Source organism: Antedon bifida, chromosome 2 (assembly GCF_963402885.1).
Source record: "Antedon bifida chromosome 2, ecAntBifi1.1, whole genome shotgun sequence".
Classification (NCBI taxonomy): domain Eukaryota; kingdom Metazoa; phylum Echinodermata; class Crinoidea; order Comatulida; family Antedonidae; genus Antedon; species Antedon bifida.
Genome location: NC_136227.1, coordinates 19,985,424 through 20,000,049, shown reverse-complemented (window position 1 = coordinate 20,000,049; position 14,626 = coordinate 19,985,424).

Below are 14,626 nucleotides of genomic sequence, written 5' to 3'. Positions count from 1 at the left end.
CAAAGAGCACAAAATAGCTTAATATCGTATTTAAAAACGTTTTAGACCATTTTGTGATTTTCGAAAAAACTTGTTAACATAAAAACACCAAAGTGCTTAGAATAGCTTCAAATCGCATTTGGAGACATTTTAGACCATTTTGTGATTTTCGAAAAAACATGTTAACATAAAAACACCAAAGTGCTTAGAATAGCTTCAAATCGCATTTGGAGACGTTTTAGACCATTTTGTGATTTTCGAAAAAAGTTGGTTACACAAAAACATCAAAGTGCTTAAAATCACATTAGAAACCGTTTTAGACCATTTTGAGCATTTCGATAAAACTTTTCACACAAAAACATCAAAGGGCACAAAATAGCTTAATATCGTATTTAAAAACGTTTTAGACCAATTTAAGCATTTCGACAAAAATTTTTCACACAAAAACACCAAAGAGCACAAAATAGCTTAATATCGTATTTAAAAACGTTTTAGACCATTTTGAGCATTTCGACAAAAATTTTTCACTCTAAACATCAAAGTGTACAGAATAGCTTCAAATCGCATTTGGAGACATTTTAGACCATTTTGTGATTTTCGAAAAAACTTGTTAACATAAAAACACCAAAGTGCTTAGAAGAGCTTCAAATCGCATTTGGAGACGTTTTAGACCATTTTGTGATTTTCGAAAAAACTTGTTAACATAAAAACACCAAAGTGCTTAGAATAGCTTCAAATCGCATTTGGAGACGTTTTAGACCATTTTGTGATTTTCGAAAAAACTTGTTAACATAAAAACATCAAAGTGTACAGAATAGCTTCAAATCGCATTTGGAGACGTTTTAGACCATTTTGTGATTTTCGAAAAAACTTGTTAACATAAAAACACCAAAGTGCTTAGAAGAGCTTCAAATCGCATTTGGAGACGTTTTAGACCATTTTGTGATTTTCGAAAAAACTTGTTAACATAAAAACACCAAAGTGCTTAGAATAGCTTCAAATCGCATTTGGAGACGTTTTAGACCATTTTGTGATTTTCGAAAAAACTTGTTAACATAAAAACATCAAAGTGTACAGAATAGCTTCAAATCGCATTTGGAGACGTTTTAGACCATTTTGTGATTTCCGAAAAAACTTGTTAACATAAAAACACCAAAGTGCTTAGAATAGCTTCAAATCGCATTTGGAGACGTTTTAGACCATTTTGTGATTTTCGAAAAAACTTGTTAACATAAAAACACCAAAGTGCTTAGAATAGCTTCAAATAGCATTTTTAGATATTTGAGACCATTTTGTGATTTTCGAAAAACCTTGTTAACATAAAAACACCAAAGTGCTTAGAATAGCTTCAAATCGCATTTGGAGACGTTTTAGACCATTTTGTGATTTTCGAAAAAACATGTTAACATAAAAACACCAAAGTGCTTAGAATAGCTTCAAATCGCATTTGGAGACGTTTTAGACCATTTTGTGATTTTCGAAAAAAGTTGGTTACACAAAAACATCAAAGTGCTTAAAATCACATTAGAAACCGTTTTAGACCATTTTGAGCATTTCGATAAAACTTTTCACACAAAAACATCAAAGGGCACAAAATAGCTTAATATCGTATTTAAAAACGTTTTAGACCAATTTAAGCATTTCGACAAAAATTTTTCACACAAAAACACCAAAGAGCACAAAATAGCTTAATATCGTATTTAAAAACGTTTTAGACCATTTTGAGCATTTCGACAAAAATTTTTCACTCTAAACATCAAAGTGTACAGAATAGCTTCAAATCGCATTTGGAGACATTTTAGACCATTTTGTGATTTTCGAAAAAACTTGTTAACATAAAAACACCAAAGTGCTTAGAAGAGCTTCAAATCGCATTTGGAGACGTTTTAGACCATTTTGTGATTTTCGAAAAAACTTGTTAACATAAAAACACCAAAGTGCTTAGAATAGCTTCAAATCGCATTTGGAGACGTTTTAGACCATTTTGTGATTTTCGAAAAAACTTGTTAACATAAAAACATCAAAGTGTACAGAATAGCTTCAAATCGCATTTGGAGACGTTTTAGACCATTTTGTGATTTCCGAAAAAACTTGTTAACATAAAAACACCAAAGTGCTTAGAATAGCTTCAAATCGCATTTGGAGACGTTTTAGACCATTTTGTGATTTTCGAAAAAACTTGTTAACATAAAAACATCAAAGTGTACAGAATAGCTTCAAATCGCATTTGGAGACGTTTTAGACCATTTTGTGATTTCCGAAAAAACTTGTTAACATAAAAACACCAAAGTGCTTAGAATAGCTTCAAATCGCATTTGGAGACGTTTTAGACCATTTTGTGATTTTCGAAAAAACTTGTTAACATAAAAACACCAAAGTGCTTAGAATAGCTTCAAATAGCATTTTTAGATATTTGAGACCATTTTGTGATTTTCGAAAAACCTTGTTAACATAAAAACACCAAAGTGCTTAGAATAGCTTCAAATCGCATTTGGAGACGTTTTAGACCATTTTGTGATTTTCGAAAAAACTTGTTAACATAAAAACACCAAAGTGCTTAGAATAGCTTCAAATAGCATTTTTAGATATTTGAGACCATTTTGTGATTTTCGAAAAACCTTGTTAACATAAAAACACCAAAGTGCTTAGAATAGCTTCAAATCGCATTTGGAGACGTTTTAGACCATTTTGTGATTTTCGAAAAAACATGTTAACATAAAAACACCAAAGTGCTTAGAATAGCTTCAAATCGCATTTGGAGACGTTTTAGACCATTTTGTGATTTTCGAAAAAAGTTGGTTACACAAAAACATCAAAGTGCTTAAAATCACATTAGAAACCGTTTTAGACCATTTTGAGCATTTCGATAAAACTTTTCACACAAAAACATCAAAGGGCACAAAATAGCTTAATATCGTATTTAAAAACGTTTTAGACCAATTTAAGCATTTCGACAAAAATTTTTCACACAAAAACACCAAAGAGCACAAAATAGCTTAATATCGTATTTAAAAACGTTTTAGACCATTTTGAGCATTTCGACAAAAATTTTTCACTCTAAACATCAAAGTGTACAGAATAGCTTCAAATCGCATTTGGAGACATTTTAGACCATTTTGTGATTTTCGAAAAAACTTGTTAACATAAAAACACCAAAGTGCTTAGAAGAGCTTCAAATCGCATTTGGAGACGTTTTAGACCATTTTGTGATTTTCGAAAAAACTTGTTAACATAAAAACACCAAAGTGCTTAGAATAGCTTCAAATCGCATTTGGAGACGTTTTAGACCATTTTGTGATTTTCGAAAAAACTTGTTAACATAAAAACATCAAAGTGTACAGAATAGCTTCAAATCGCATTTGGAGACGTTTTAGACCATTTTGTGATTTTCGAAAAAACTTGTTAACATAAAAACATCAAAGTGTACAGAATAGCTTCAAATCGCATTTGGAGACGTTTTAGACCATTTTGTGATTTCCGAAAAAACTTGTTAACATAAAAACACCAAAGTGCTTAGAATAGCTTCAAATCGCATTTGGAGACGTTTTAGACCATTTTGTGATTTTCGAAAAACCTTGTTAACATAAAAACACCAAAGTGCTTAGAATAGCTTCAAATCGCATTTGGAGACGTTTTAGACCATTTTGTGATTTTCGAAAAAACTTGTTAACATAAAAACACCAAAGTGCTTAGAATAGCTTCAAATAGCATTTTTAGATATTTGAGACCATTTTGTGATTTTCGAAAAACCTTGTTAACATAAAAACACCAAAGTGCTTAGAATAGCTTCAAATCGCATTTGGAGACGTTTTAGACCATTTTGTGATTTTCGAAAAAACTTGTTAACATAAAAACACCAAAGTGCTTAGAATAGCTTCAAATAGCATTTTTAGATATTTGAGACCATTTTGTGATTTTCGAAAAACCTTGTTAACATAAAAACACCAAAGTGCTTAGAATAGCTTCAAATCGCATTTGGAGACGTTTTAGACCATTTTGTGATTTTCGAAAAAACTTGTTAACATAAAAACACCAAAGTGCTTAGAATAGCTTCAAATCGCATTTGGAGACGTTTTAGACCATTTTGTGATTTTCGAAAAAACTTGTTAATATAAAAACACCAAAGTGCTTAGAATAGCTTCAAATCGCATTTGGAGACATTTTAGAGCATTTTGTGATTTTCGAAAAAACTTGTTAACATAAAAACACCAAAGTGCTTAGAATAGCTTCAAATAGCATTTTTAGATATTTGAGACCATTTTGTGATTTTCGAAAAACCTTGTTAACATAAAAACACCAAAGTGCTTAGAATAGCTTCAAATCGCATTTGGAGACGTTTTAGACCATTTTGTGATTTTCGAAAAAACTTGTTAACATAAAAACACCAAAGTGCTTAGAAGAGCTTCAAATCGCATTTGGAGACGTTTTAGACCATTTTGTGATTTTCGAAAAAACTTGTTAACATAAAAACACCAAAGTGCTTAGAATAGCTTCAAATCGCATTTGGAGACGTTTTAGACCATTTTGTGATTTTCGAAAAAACTTGTTAACATAAAAACATCAAAGTGTACAGAATAGCTTCAAATCGCATTTGGAGACGTTTTAGACCATTTTGTGATTTCCGAAAAAACTTGTTAACATAAAAACACCAAAGTGCTTAGAATAGCTTCAAATCGCATTTGGAGACGTTTTAGACCATTTTGTGATTTTCGAAAAAACTTGTTAACATAAAAACACCAAAGTGCTTAGAATAGCTTCAAATCGCATTTGGAGACGTTTTAGACCATTTTGAGGATTTCGATGAAACTTGGTTACACAAAAACATCAAAGTGCTTAAAATCACATTAGAAACCGTTTTAGACCATTTTGAGCATTTCGACAAAACTTTTCACACAAAACATCAAAGTGTACAGAATAGCTTCAAATCGCATTTGGAGACATTTTAGACCATTTTGTGATTTTCGAAAAAACTTGTTAACATAAAAACACCAAAGTGCTTAGAATAGCTTCAAATCGCGTTTGGAGACGTTTTAGACCATTTTGTGATTTTCGAAAAAACTTGTTAACATAAAAACATCAAAGTGTACAGAATAGCTTCAAATCGCATTTGGAGACGTTTTAGACCATTTTGTGATTTTCGTCAAAATTTGTTAACATAAAAACACCAAAGTGCTTAGAATAGCTTTAAATCGCATTTGGAGACGTTTTAGACCATTTTGTGATTTTCAAAAAAACTTGGTTACACAAAAATATCAAAATGCTTAAAATCACATTAGAAACCGTTTTAGACCATTTTGAGCATTTCGATAAAACATTTCACACAAAAACATCAAAGGGCACAAAATAGCTTAATATCGTATTTAAAAACGTTTTAGACCATTTTGAGCATTTCGACAAAAATTTTTCACACAAAACATCAAAGTGTACAGAATAGCTTCAAATCGCATTTGGAGACATTTTAGACCATTTTGTGATTTTCGAAAAAACTTGTTAACATAAAAACACCAAAGTGCTTAGAATAGCTTCAAATCGCATTTGGAGACGTTTTAGACCATTTTGTGATTTTCGAAAAACCTTGTTACCATAAAAACATCAAAGTGCTTAGAATAGCTTCAAATCGCATTTGGAGACGTTTTAGACCATTTTGTGATTTTCGAAAAACTTGTTAACATAAAAACACCAAAGTGCTAAGAATAGCTTCAAATCGCATTTGGAGACGTTTTAGACCATTTTGAGATTTTCCAAAAAACTTGTTAACATTTATACACCAAAGTGCTAAGAATAGCTTCAAATCGCATTTGGAGACGTTTTAGACCATTTTGTGAATTTCGAAAAAACTTTTTAACATAAAAATATCAAAGTGTACAGAATAGCTTCAAATCGCATTTGGAGACGTTTTAGACCATTTTGTGATTTTCGTCAAAATTTGTTAACATAAAAACACCAAAGTGCTTAGAATAGCTTTAAATCGCATTTGGAGACGTTTTAGACCATTTTGTGATTTTCAAAAAAACTTGGTTACACAAAAATATCAAAATGCTTAAAATCACATTAGAAACCGTTTTAGACCATTTTGAGCATTTCGATAAAACATTTCACACAAAAACATCAAAGGGCACAAAATAGCTTAATATCGTATTTAAAAACGTTTTAGACCATTTTGAGCATTTCGACAAAAATTTTTCACACAAAACATCAAAGTGTACAGAATAGCTTCAAATCGCATTTGGAGACATTTTAGACCATTTTGTGATTTTCGAAAAAACTTGTTAACATAAAAACACCAAAGTGCTTAGAATAGCTTCAAATCGCATTTGGAGACGTTTGAGACCATTTTGTGATTTTCGAAAAACCTTGTTACCATAAAAACATCAAAGTGCTTAGAATAGCTTCAAATCGCATTTGGAGACGTTTTAGACCATTTTGTGATTTTCGAAAAACTTGTTAACATAAAAACACCAAAGTGCTAAGAATAGCTTCAAATCGCATTTGGAGACGTTTTAGACCATTTTGAGATTTTCCAAAAAACTTGTTAACATTTATACACCAAAGTGCTAAGAATAGCTTCAAATCGCATTTGGAGACGTTTTAGACCATTTTGTGAATTTCGAAAAAACGTTTTAACATAAAAATATCAAAGTGTACAGAATAGCTTCAAATCGCATTTGGAGACGTTTTAGACCATTTTGTGATTTTCAAAAAAACTTGGTTACACAAAAACATCAAAGTGCTTAAATTCACATTTGAAACCGTTTTAGACCATTTTGAGCATTTCGATTAAACTTTTCACACAAAAACATAAAAGGACACAAAATAGCTTAATATCGTATTTAAAAACGTTTTAGACCATTTTGAGCATTTCGATAAAAAATTTTTACACAAAAACATCAAAGAGCACAAAATAGCTTAATATCGTATTTAAAAACGTTTTAGACCATTTTGTGATTTTCTAAAAAACTTGTTAACATAAAAACATCAAAGTGTACAGAATAGCTTCAAATCGCATTTGGAGACGTTTTAGACCATTTTGTGATTTTCGAAAAAACTTGTTAACATAAAAACAACAAAGTGCTTAGAATAGCTTCAAATCGCATTTGGAGACGTTTTAGACCATTTTGTTATTTTCAAAAAAACTTGGTTACACAAAAACATCAAAGTGCTTAAAATCACATTAGAAACCGTTTTAGACCATTTTGAGCATTTCGATAAAACTTTTCACACAAAAACATCAAAGGGCACAAAATAGCTTAATATCGTATTTAAAAACGTTTTAGACCAATTTAAGCATTTCGACAAAAAGTTTTCACTCAAAAACATCAAAGAGCACAAAATAGCTTAATATCGTATTTAAAAACGTTTTAGACCCTTTTGAGCATTTCGACAAAAAATTTTCACACAAAACATCAAAGTGTACAGAATAGCTTCAAATCGCATTTGGAGACATTTTAGACCATTTTGTGATTTTCGAAAAAACTTGTTAACATAAAAACACCAAAGTGCTTAGAATAGATTCAAATCGCATTTGGAGACGTTTTAGACCATTTTGTGATTTTCGAAAAAACTTGTTAACATAAAAACACCAAAGTGCTTAGAATAGCTTCAAATCGCATTTGGAGACGTTTTAGACCATTTTGTGATTTTAGAAAAAACTTGTTAACATAAAAACATCAAAGTGTACAGAATAGCTTCAAATCGCATTTGGAGACGTTTTCGACCATTTTGTGATTTTCGAAAAAATTTGTTAACATAAAAACACCAAAGTGCTTAGAATAGATTCAAATCGCATTTGGAGACGTTTTAGACCATTTTGTGATTTTCGAAAAAACTTGTTAACATAAAAACACCAAAGTGCTTAGAATAGCTTCAAATCGCATTTGGAGACGTTTTAGACCATTTTGTGATTTTAGAAAAAACTTGTTAACATAAAAACATCAAAGTGTACAGAATAGCTTCAAATCGCATTTGGAGACGTTTTAGACCATTTTGTGATTTTCGAAAAAATTTGTTAACATAAAAACACCAAAGTGCTTAGAATAGCTTCAAATCGCATTTGGAGACATTTTAGACCATTTTGTGATTTTAAAAAAAACTTGGTTACACAAAAATATCAAATTGCTTAAAATCACATTAGAAACCGTTTTAGACCATTTTGAGCATTTCGATAAAACTTTTCACACAAAAACATCAAAGGGCACAAAATAGCTTAATATCGTATTTAAAAACGTTTTAGACCATTTTGAGCATTTCGACAAAAATTTTTCACACAAAACATCAAAGTGTACAGAATAGCTTCAAATCGCATTTGGAGACATTTTAGACCATTTTGTGATTTTCGAAAAAATATGTTAACATAAAAACACCAAAGTGCTTAGAATAGCTTCAAATCGCATTTGGAGACGTTTTATACCATTTTGTGATTTTTGAAAAAACTTGTTAACATAAAAACACCAAAGTGCTTAGAATAGCTTCAAATCGCATTTTTAGACATTTTAGACCATTTTGTGATTTTCGAAAAACCTTGTTAACATAAAAACACCAAAGTGCTTAGAATAGCTTCAAATCGCATTTGGAGACATTTTAGACCATTTTGTGATTTTCGAAAAAACTTGTTAACATAAAAACACCAAAGTGCTTAGAATAGCTTCAAATCGCATTTGGAGACGTTTTAGACCATTTTGTGATTTTCGAAAAAACTTGTTAACATAAAAACACCAAAGTGCTTAAAATAGCTTCAAATCGCATTTGGAGACGTTTTAGACCATTTTGGGATTTTCGAAAAAACTTGTTAACATAAAAACACCAAAGTGCTTAGAATAGCTTCAAATCGCATTTGGAGACATTTTAGAGCATTTTGTGATTTTCGAAAAAACTTGTTAACATAAAAACACCAAAGTGCTTAGAATAGCTTCAAATAGCATTTTTAGATATTTGAGACCATTTTGTGATTTTCGAAAAACCTTGTTAACATAAAAACACCAAAGTGCTTAGAATAGCTTCAAATCGCATTTGGAGACGTTTTAGACCATTTTGTGATTTTCGAAAAAACTTGTTAACATAAAAACACCAAAGTGCTTAGAATAGCTTCAAATCGCATTTGGAGACATTTTAGACCATTTTGTGATTTTCGAAAAAACTTGTTAACATAAAAACACCAAAGTGCTTAGAATAGCTTCAAATCGCATTTGGAGACGTTTTAGACCATTTTGTGATTTTCGAAAAACTTGTTAACATAAAAACACCAAAGTGCTAAGAATAGCTTCAAATCGCATTTGGAGACGTTTTAGACCATTTTGTGATTTTCCAAAAAACTTGTTAACATTTATACACCAAAGTGCTAAGAATAGCTTCAAATCGCATTTGGAGACGTTTTAGACCATTTTGTGAATTTCGAAAAAACTTTTTAACATAAAAATATCAAAGTGTACAGAATAGCTTCAAATCGCATTTGGAGACGTTTTAGACCATTTTGTGATTTTCAAAAAAACTTGGTTACACAAAAACATCAAAGTGCTTAAATTCACATTAGAAACCGTTTTAGACCATTTTGAGAATTTCGATTAAACTTTTCACACAAAAACATAAAAGGTCACAAAATAGCTTAATATCGTATTTAAAAACGTTTTAGACCATTTTGAGCATTTCGACACAAATTTTTTACACAAAAACATCAAAGAGCACAAAATAGCTTAATATCGTATTTAAAAACGTTTTAGACCATTTTGTGATTTTCGAAAAAACTTGTTAACATAAAAACACCAAAGTGCTTAGAATAGCTTCAAATCGCATTTGGAGACATTTTAGACCATTTTGTGATTTTCGAAAAAACATGTTAACATAAAAACACCAAAGTGCTTAGAATAGCTTCAAATCGCATTTGTAAACGTTTTAGACCATTTTGTGATTTTCGAAAAACCTTGTTAACATAAAAACACCAAAGTGCTTAGAATAGCTTCAAATCGCATTTGGAGACGTTTTAGACCATTTTGTGATTTTCGAAAAAACTTGTTAACATAAAAACACCAAAGTGCTTAGAATAGCTTCAAATCGCATTTGGAGACATTTTAGAGCATTTTGTGATTTTCGAAAAAACTTGTTAACATAAAAACACCAAAGTGCTTAGAATAGCTTCAAATCGCATTTGGAGACGTTTTAGACCATTTTGAGGATTTCGATGAAACTTGGTTACACAAAAACATCAAAGTGCTTAAAATCACATTAAAACCCGTTTTAGACCATTTTGAGCATTTCGACAAAACTTTTCACACAAAACATCAAAGTGTACAGAATAGCTTCAAATCGCATTTGGAGACATTTTAGACCATTTTGTGATTTTCGAAAAAACTTGTTAACATAAAAACACCAAAGTGCTTAGAATAGCTTCAAATCGCATTTGGAGACGTTTTAGACCATTTTGTGATTTTCGAAAAACCTTGTTAACATAAAAACATCAAAGTGCTTAGAATAGCTTCAAATCGCATTTGGAGACGTTTTAGACCATTTTGTGATTTTCGAAAAAACTTGTTAACATAAAAACACCAAAGTGCTTAGAATAGCTTCAAATCGCATTTGGAGACATTTTAGAGCATTTTGTGATTTTCGAAAAAACTTGTTAACATAAAAACACCAAAGTGCTTAGAATAGCTTCAAATCGCATTTGGAGACGTTTTAGACCATTTTGAGGATTTCGATGAAACTTGGTTACACAAAAACATCAAAGTGCTTAAAATCACATTAAAACCCGTTTTAGACCATTTTGAGCATTTCGACAAAACTTTTCACACAAAACATCAAAGTGTACAGAATAGCTTCAAATCGCATTTGGAGACATTTTAGACCATTTTGTGATTTTCGAAAAAACTTGTTAACATAAAAACACCAAAGTGCTTAGAATAGCTTCAAATCGCATTTGGAGACGTTTTAGACCATTTTGTGATTTTCGAAAAACCTTGTTAACATAAAAACATCAAAGTGCTTAGAATAGCTTCAAATCGCATTTGGAGACGTTTTAGACCATTTTGTGATTTTCGAAAAAACTTGTTAACATAAAAACACCAAAGTGCTTAGAATAGCTTCAAATCGCATTTGGAGACATTTTAGAGCATTTTGTGATTTTCGAAAAAACTTGTTAACATAAAAACACCAAAGTGCTTAGAATAGCTTCAAATCGCATTTGGAGACGTTTTAGACCATTTTGAGGATTTCGATGAAACTTGGTTACACAAAAACATCAAAGTGCTTAAAATCACATTAGAAACAGTTTTAGACCATTTTGAGCATTTCGATAAAACTTTTCACACAAAAACATCAAAGGGCACAAAAATAGCTTAATATCGTATTTAAAAACGTTTTAGACCAATTTAAGCATTTCGACAAAAATTTTTCACACAAAAACATCAAAGTGCACAAAATAGCTTAATATCGTATTTAAAAACGTTTTAGACCATTTTGTGATTTTCGAAAAAAATTGTTAACATAAAAACACCAAAGTGCTTAGAATAGCTTCAAATCGCATTTGGAGACGTTTTAGACCATTTTGAGGATTTCGATGAAACTTGGTTACACAAAAACATCAAAGTGCTTAAAATCACATTAGAAACCGTTTTAGACCATTTTGAGCATTTCGACAAAACTTTTCACATAAAACATCAAAGTGTACAGAATAGCTTCAAATCGCATTTGGAGACATTTTAGACCATTTTGTGATTTCCGAAAAAACTTGTTAACATAAAAACACCAAAGTGCTTAGAATAGCTTCAAATCGCATTTGGAGACGTTTTAGACCATTTTTTGATTTTCGAAAAACCTTGTTAACATAAAAACACCAAAGTGCTTAGAATAGCTTCAAATCGCATTTGGAGACGTTTTAGACCATTTTGTGATTTTCGAAAAAACTTGTTAACATAAAAACACCAAAGTGCTTAGAATAGCTTCAAATCGCATTTGGAGACATTTTAGACCATTTTGTGATTTTCGAAAAAACTTGTTAACATAAAAACACCAAAGTGCTTAGAATAGCTTCAAATCGCATTTGGAGACGTTTTAGACCATTTTGTGATTTTCAAAAAAACTTGGTTACACAAAAATATCAAAATGCTTAAAATCACATTAGAAACCGTTTTAGACCATTTTGAGCATTTCGACAAAAAATTTTCACACAAAACATCAAAGTGTACAGAATAGCTTCAAATCGCATTTGGAGACGTTTTAGACCATTTTGTGATTTTCAAAAAAACTTGGTTACACAAAAACATCAAAATGCTTAAATTCACATTAGAAACCGTTTTAGACCATTTTGAGCATTTCGATTAAACTTTTCACACAAATACATAAAAGGACACAAAATAGCTTAATATCGTATTTAAAAACGTTTTAGACCATTTTGAGCATTTCGACAAACATTTTTTACACAAAAACATCAAAGAGCACAAAATAGCTTAATATCGTATTTAAAAACGTTTTAGACCATTTCGAGCATTTCGACAAAAATTTTTCACACAAAACATCAAAGTGCTTAGAAAAGCTTCAAATCGCATTTGGAGACATTTTAGACCATTTTGTGATTTTCGAAAAAACTTGTTAACATAAAAACACCAAAGTGCTTAGAATAGCTTCAAATCGCATTTTGAGACATTTTAGAGCATTTTGTGATTTTCGAAAAAACTTGTTAACATAAAAACACCAAAGTGCTTAGAATAGCTTCAAATCGCATTTGGAGACGTTTTAGACCATTTTGAGGATTTCGATGAAACTTGGTTACACAAAAACATCAAAGTGCTTAAAATCACATTAGAAACCGTTTTAGACCATTTTGAGCATTTCGATAAAACTTTTCACACAAAAACATCAAAGGGCACAAAATAGCTTAATATCGTATTTAAAAACGTTTTAGACCATTTTGAGCATTTCGACAAAAATTTTTCACACAAAAACATCAAAGAGCACAAAATAGCTTAATATCGTATTTAAAAACGTTTTAGACCATTTTGAGCATTTCGACAAACATTTTTCACACAAAACATCAAAGTGTACAGAATAGCTTTCAATCGCATTTGGAGACATTTTAGACCATTTTGTGATTTTCGAAAAAACTTGTTAACATAAAAACACCAAAGTGCTTAGAATAGCTTCAAATCGCATTTGGAGACGTTTTAGACCATTTTGTGATTTTCGAAAAAACTTGTTAACATAAAAACAACAAAGTGCTTAGAATAGCTTCAAATCGCATTTGGAGACATTTTAGACCATTTTGTGATTTTCGAAATAACTTGTTAACATAAAAACACCAAAGTGCTTAGAATGGCTTCAAATCGCATTTGGAGACGTTTTGGACCATTTTGTGATTTTCAAAAAAACTTGTTAACATAAAAACACCAAAGTGCTTAGAATAGCTTCAAATCGCATTTGGATACGTTTTAGACCATTTTGTGATTTTCGAAATAACTTGTTAACATAAAAACACCAAAGTGCTTAGAATAGCTTCAAAACGCATTTGGAGACGTTTTAGACCATTTTATGATTCACGAAAAAACTTGTTAACATAAAAACACCAAAGTGCTTAGAATAGCTTCAAATCGCATTTTGAGACATTTTAGAGCATTTTGTGATTTTCGAAAAAACTTGTTAACATAAAAACACCAAATTGCTTAGAATAGCTTCAAATCGCATTTGGAGACGTTTTAGACCATTTTGAGGATTTCGATGAAACTTGGTTACACAAAAACATCAAAGTGCTTAAAATCACATTAGAAACCGTTTTAGACCATTTTGAACATTTCGACAAAACTTTTCACACAAAACATCAAAGTGTACAGAATAGCTTCAAATCGCATTTGGAGACATTTTAGACCATTTTGTGATTTTCGAAAAAACTTGTTAACATAAAAACACCAAAGTGCTTAGAATAGCTTCAAATCGCATTTGGAGACGTTTTAGACCATTTTGTGATTTTCGAAAAAACTTGTTAACATAAAAACACCAAAGTGCTTAGAATAGCTTCAAATCGCATTTGGAGACGTTTTAGACCATTTTGTGATTTTCGAAAAAACTTGTTAACATAAAAACATCAAAGTGCTTAGAATAGCTTCAAATCGCATTTGGAGACGTTTTAGACCATTTTGTGATTTTCGAAAAACTTGTTAACATAAAAACACGAAAGTGCTAAGAATAGCTTCAAATCGCATTTGGAGACGTTTTAGACCATTTTGTGATTTTCCAAAAAACTTGTTAAACATTTATACACCAAAGTGCTAAGAATAGCTTCAAATCGCATTTGGAGACGTTTTAGACCATTTTGTGAATTTCGAAAAAACTTTTTAACATAAAAATATCAAAGTGTACAGAATAGCTTCAAATCGCATTTGGAGACGTTTTAGACCATTTTGTGATTTTCAAAAAAACTTGGTTACACAAAAACATCAAAGTGCTTAAATTCACATTAGAAACCGTTTTAGACCACTTTGAGCATTTCGATTAAACTTTTCACACAAAAACATAAAAGGACACAAAATAGCTTAATATCGTATTTAAAAACGTTTTAGACCATTTTGAGCATTTCGACAAAAATTTTTTACACAAAAACATCAAAGAGCACAAAATAGCTTAATATCGTATTTAAAAACGTTTTAGACCATTTTGTGATTTTCGACAA